Here is a 6,655-nt window from a genome sequence, read left to right as displayed (position 1 = left end):
CCTTTTATTCAGGTGATTTGAGCTTAGTACATGAGTGAGGAAAATGCTAGAGGGATCTACAACTTTTGAGAAGAGGAGATATAAACACTACTTTATCTATTTGTTTTGCTGAGAGGCTTACATACTAGGCTTATGTCTAGCATGTAACTGAAGGAGTTGTAAGTAGGGGTGGGTTTTGATTATCGATATATCAATTAAAATCGATTCTGGCTTGGACAACATGATATTGATTCATTAAAATCCTGAATTGATTTTTAAATATAAATTTATTTTGCCCGAAGCGCCAGAATCTCAGGTTAAACCTCACAAATTTTCTACAACCACCAAACAGCTAAAACAGTAAATGAGAGCAGGTACACGGATTCTGCACAAAGACGTAAACACAAAACGTGGACCCAACGCATCCGAATCAGTGAGATGTCGCCTTTCTCACCCGACAGCACGTACGAGGACGCGGACACGCCTTCGGGGCTGAAAGCCGACAGCGCTCGATTCTGAAGCTGCAGGTTTTATCTCTCTCCAAACAATATTGACTGAACCAGCAGCCACAAAGACTATCCAAACTACGCTTCACATTTCGCTTCATATTTCGCTTCACATAAACATTGTCACGAATTTCCTCGTACATTTGCGGTTTTGCTTCCACCACCAAAAAATAAATAAATATATATATATATCACACTTCATGTAGAGCTCTCTCTCTCTCTCTCTCTCTCTCTCTCTCTCAATCTCTAATCAAAACCCACCCCTACTTATTACCAACCAGTCTAAGGTGTCGGCCGCTGGGTTTTTTTGTTTTTGTTGTTTGTTTGTTTTTTTTTTACTTATTTCCGACAAGAAAGCCTCATTTCTGCTGTTCAATACTGAACAAATTTAAACTTTTTAAAATTATGCAAAATTGCAAAATGCTTAGGCTAATTTTCATATTGTTGGTAATTATGTGCTTGTTTTCTCAGAGCATGTTAGGGATAATTAAATAAACTTTTTAAAAGTAAAGTGTAATGTGTGATACTTTATTTGTTGGAGTAGTGATTGAAACACTGGTTATATTTGTGCTGCCAAGAGTTTGTATATCAATGTATAATAAACAGTAAGACTACAGGTTAAAACTGTGAGAACTATCTAATATGATCACAGTCCTTTTGATAGCAAGTCGATTTTTAAAATATTTTATCCATACTGGAGTCACAACACAGGCAGCTGGAGTCAGTCACTGTTTGCTAGACCTCATTTTTTACTGTGTTTGTACTGTTGATGCCTTCTTTTTGTAGCTTTTTAACTGAATTATCTGAATAATATAAATTCTGTGAGTGTCAGATCACCCCACATATTTTTACTTCAGTTTTGTTGAGAGAAATTCTAGAATTTAATTGATCTTTTTCAAAGCTCTAATTAATTGCTTACTGCCCCTGAGTATGAACAAAAATGGCTCACTAAGCCTAAGCATTGGCTGATAACGTAGTGTGCACAGTGTGATCCAAATATGGTCATTTCTCGTTCTAAAATACATTAAACACTAATTTCAGGTGTGGCAGTGAATTTATACTTTAGTTAAATTTTCTTACATTATTTGCAGAGCTAACCATGGTCATATTTGTGTTTATATTTAGTATTTACATGTTTGGATATTTACACATGCATCTTTAATAACGGTTATGAATAATTTGTCGCTACTTCAATGATTTTAACACATTTACTTCAGTGTAGAACAGGGGTAGGCAACTCCAGGCCTTGGGTGCCAATGTCCTGCAGGTTTTTAGGTATCACCCTCTGTCAACACTAGGAGTCCCAGGCTTCTACCTTTCTACCTTTAAAAGCCGGAGAGCAGTCAAATGGTGGAAGTGGAAGCTAAATTGGCTAGTCATTCATATGTAGATTAGGCTGTTACGTAGGAATTCTGGAGGGAGGGGAGTGGGGGTGAGTGATTGAGGGGGTGGGGGAGTGGAGTGTTTCAGTTTGCCATCTTAGGGAGAAATCAACACACATGGGTGTATGTCCTTTGTTGCTGACATTTATTGATGAAAACAGTACAAAAAACCCACCATTTGTACACATATTTACAAATAATGATAAAAAGTGAGTGAGTATATTACAACATTATCAGCAATCACTCACAATCCTGGCACTGCCACGGTATCTGTCGTCTGCATTTACCACATGTGTATCTGTAGCAGTGAACACATCGCACAGTGGCCTGATTTCTCTTGCATTTGTGTTTGACCTGACACGTTGCTCTTTTTCCAGGGCTCGGTGTGGAGGGTTGTGTCCGAAGCAACTGTTCTTTTCTTGCCTTCTTCGCAGCTACATGAGAGCGAGCCAATTCTGTTGCAAGCGCCACCAGGAAGTCCACCCGTCTTTCCTTCGTCCCGGTGCATGCTTGATACAGCACATGTGCATTCAGTGCTGCCATGTCAATCATGTTATAAAACACGGCAACTGGCCAACGCCGTGTTCCTTTGCGGACAGTGTACTCCCGAACCATCTGGTCCATCACATCCACGCCACACTTTGTTTTGTTGTAAAGGGTGACAGTGTTTGGCTTCCTTTTGGTAGTGTTATCAGTCTGAACCACGCTGTGAATGCTGTTAAGAATATAGACTGTCTTCTTCCGTTTGGCCGCATACGCCGTCAGCGTGGCAGCAGAGGTTGAAAACACCTAAGAAATAAGATAAATTGTTATTTCCATAGCCCTTTTACACACAATGAAACACATAAACATAGAACCACAAAAGACCTGCAACATACCTGAGTGGTGAATTCATTGCGATCTGTCTGTCTAGTGGATTGGGGAATTTCCCTGCGAATCTTGTTGACTGTGCCGAGGATGGTGGTTTTCCGTCCAAGAAGTTTTTGCGCAAGTGAAAGCGATGTGAAGAAATTGTCCGTGGTAACATTTCTGCCCTTGTCTAGGAATGGTTCCATCAGCCTCATTACGACATTTTCAGAAAGTCTCTCCCCAGTGGGACGATTGGGGTCCTTGCCAAGATATGGGAAGACATTGCAAATGTACTTGGATTTTAGGTCGCAGGCCACCCAAAACTTGATCCCAAACTTGTCCGGTTTACTTGCAATATACTGCAGGAAACAGCACCGAGTCTTTGATGGGAAAAGCTGTTCATCAACGGTGATATGTAGACCAGGGTTGTAGCACGTGATGCAGTTGGTGACAAATGATCCCCACACACTGGAAATTGCAGCGAACTTATCAGTCTTTGCTCGATCACTGCGGGTGGACTTGTCATCAAAGCGTAGGTGTTGCATGATGTCTTGGAAGCGGTTTCGTGCCATAGTTCCAATTATCTGTGGGATTCCCAGGTTTGCTGACCAGCAGTCATTTACAGATGGAACCTTGTGAACCCCCCGCAAGATGACAATTGCAATAAATGCCATTAGTTCAGGGAGGTCCATGAACCAATGAACATGCTCCGTTTGCTGTGCATGTTGAATAGTCCATTCTTGAATGCTATGAAGCATGTCAAGAGTGATGAAACACAGGAAGCTCTGAAGGCGACTCGAGATACTTCTCCTGGCCTTAGCCGTTGGCTCTCCATCTGCAGCGTACGGTTCTATTGGGGTGAAAGGGAGACGGGTCCCCACATGTTCTTCACGCCACACTGTGCCATCTTTCGCTGTCTCAGTCCCCAAACAAGCTCTCTTTTTCGGTGGAGAAGCAGTCTCCTCATCTGCAGTGTGAACAAATTCAAATTGTGAGCAATGGGAAGGTCAAACAAAATCACAAATGCATGCATAGATACTAAGTTGATCTATAGTGTTACATCATATTCTATAAGGATGTTACTGTATGTGTTTGTATACTTTGTGCCCAGTTTGACCCATTTAGCAGAAGCCAGCCTGTTTAAGGCTCTGATATCTATTCTGTATGACTTAAAGCAGTTATGACATGGTCTGATTTTCTCACCCAATAAAGGAATATTTCATATATCAGTCTACTCTTCATTTTATCAGAAACAGTTATCACAGCTTGTACATTTTCTTTTTATAAATATATGTAAGCAATGAGCCAAATTTAGTAATGCCAACATACTGAAGGAACAATATCTGTCTCATATATATGATACACCTATATATGCACTGTCAAAGATACTTGTCTTTGAGTGAAGATTTAAGGTCATAAGACATATAAATAACTGCAACTTGAATCTGTACTGAAGCTCAGTATTTGACACAGAGTTCATGTTCACTGCTGTAATAGCTAATAATGATTAATATAATAACTATAATATTGGCCATATTATATTTACATTACCAAAGTGATATGACTTTAGTCTCATGAACAACATCAGCTAATTCTTATTTACTAATTAATCTTGAAATAACTGTTCAGTACAGAAATGAAGCCCAAAAATCACTGTCCCGTGGTCTCAGCCTCAGATACTTATCAAATCACACAAAGCTCTTGTAGAAACAAACAAACAAATGAACAAAATATGTTCTCCCTCATTTCTGTCAAACCAAGTTGTATGACACGTTTCCAGCGGTTAGTATCATGGTTGCTAGGCAACCTGGGAAGCGCGACGGAGACTAGACCGTCCCATACAGACAAACTTGCCGTTTATTTTGCAAATCGAGCTCAACACTGCCCCTAGCGTCCTGGAGCACTTCCGTTGTGTTTTGGAATTTGCATGTGTTTTTGAGTTTGTACGTGTTTTGGAGTTTGCACGTGTTTTGGAGTTTGCACGTGTTTTGGAGTTTGCACGTGTTTTGGACTTTGCATGTGCTTTTTAGTTTGCAAGTGTTTTGGATTTTGCAAGTGTTTTGGAGTTTGCATTTGTTTTTTAGTTTGCAAGTGTTTTGGAGTTTGCATGTGTTTTGGAGTTTGCAAGTGTTTTGGAGTTTGCACGTGCTTTGTCTCTAGGGGCCACCGTAATATACAACATATTTCTTTCTATTTTCTATGAAGAGGACTAAATGTTGAACTGTAAGTCAAAGCAACATGTGAGATGATGTAACAAATGGTTTTGATCACACACTGTGATCAAAAGAAAATGGGTAAAATATAAATAAAATAAAGCTATGTATTATTAAGTTTCTCATACATGGGCATGTTCTTATGAACCTTTAAAGCACTTTATACAGAGCTGCTATATTTAGGTCATTCCTGAAAGTCCATCACTTGCATCGCAATGCTGTCTGGATCTCTCTCACTGTGTGACCTTTCTGGTTGAATTTAATTTCTTGGAGATATGATGAAATCATAGGGCATCCAATCAGGAGAGCAGGACAGGTTGAAAGTGAAAAAGGTCTTGGTACAGACTCCTGCTTTTTCATCTCTCTGAGGTCTAAGTAGTCAGCTGTTATCAGTTGTCAGTTAAAAACATAAACCATGTTGCAAAAGGCAAAACTGCAGTGCTTTTTGCTTTATATTTTCCACCATTCTACCACCCGTTTTGATCACTTCCCGGTATCTGTGTGCCCACACAGTGACAGTGGTATGCAGCACAGTTCAGGTGGTTTCCACCTAATGTTGTCCATCTTCAAGGCTTCTTGTTGCCATCCACCATGTTTAAGTTTGTTTATCTGTAATTGAATCTGCTTTTTTTCATAACAATAGGACAATCAGTGCACAATTCCTACAGTGATGTACCAGTGTTTTGCTATGATTGTGGGCACAGAGTTTTAAGGTGCAGTTTGCAAGTGGACAGTCAGTACTGATTGGACACAAAGATGTTCTGCATTTTACACCACTATATCAAAAGAAGAGGTGATGATTGCATGTAGAGAAACTCTCAAAAAAGATTATTAGTAGAAAAGGGTATAAATCATGGTATTGTGCTGAAACTGTTACACTGTTACCTTTCATGGTAAAAATGTGACTTTTTGTTTTAAAGAAATAAAGAACTGCTGAATAAAGAAATGAACCACTGAACTGCCCTTTATAGTAAAACAGTTCACTCTGAGTGGCTACACCTTTAAGTATGCATTTATGTAAGTTTTAATACAATTCCTCTGATGACTGGGAATTGCAGTTACTGGCATTTTAGCACTGGCTTCACTTTCAGCCCCTGAGGTTGCTGCTTGGTGCTGACCTCTTCTTAGATTTTTTTTCCTCATGTTAGACCCACACCAAAGGAGAACGTTTGGGATCCTCCCACAAAAGATCCCAGTCTTAACCCTTCACCTTCTCAAATCACAAGGGCTGAAAATGCGTAACAGAGGAAAGGTCAGAAGACTTTAGTCCTGGTGGAAGAAATCAGGGGAATGTAAGGTTACTGGAACAGGTTATTAGACCAGAACTTCTTCTACTGTTAAGCCACAACCTCTTTGTCTGCCAGAGATTTTTCATGAAGATGTTTACACTCAGAAAAAGATCAAGACTGAAATTTAAATACAGTAAAATGCTAGGAAGACATTTTAAACATTCTAATTTGAATGAGTCTTTAGGGTTGTATTGTCAGCTTGAATGCACAGCTTGAATTCAGTGCTGACTGAATACAGTTTTGCTAAATGGATTTGCATTACTGTAGCATTTCAAATGGCATTACTTAATTTTTTGATCACACAACCAAAGCTGCCTTTTAAAATAATTTCTCAGGGTTTCCATTTTTTCCCCACGTACAAATTTTCCTTGGTTGTGTGCCGTCACTGTTTCTGTTAAAGCAGCTTCATATGATTTTGTTCTAAAAGCGTTACACAA

Source organism: Rhamphochromis sp. 'chilingali', assembly GCF_963969265.1.
Source record: "Rhamphochromis sp. 'chilingali' genome assembly, chromosome: 14".
Taxonomy (NCBI): domain Eukaryota; kingdom Metazoa; phylum Chordata; class Actinopteri; order Cichliformes; family Cichlidae; genus Rhamphochromis; species Rhamphochromis sp. 'chilingali'.
Note: the sequence above shows the minus strand (reverse complement) of the source record.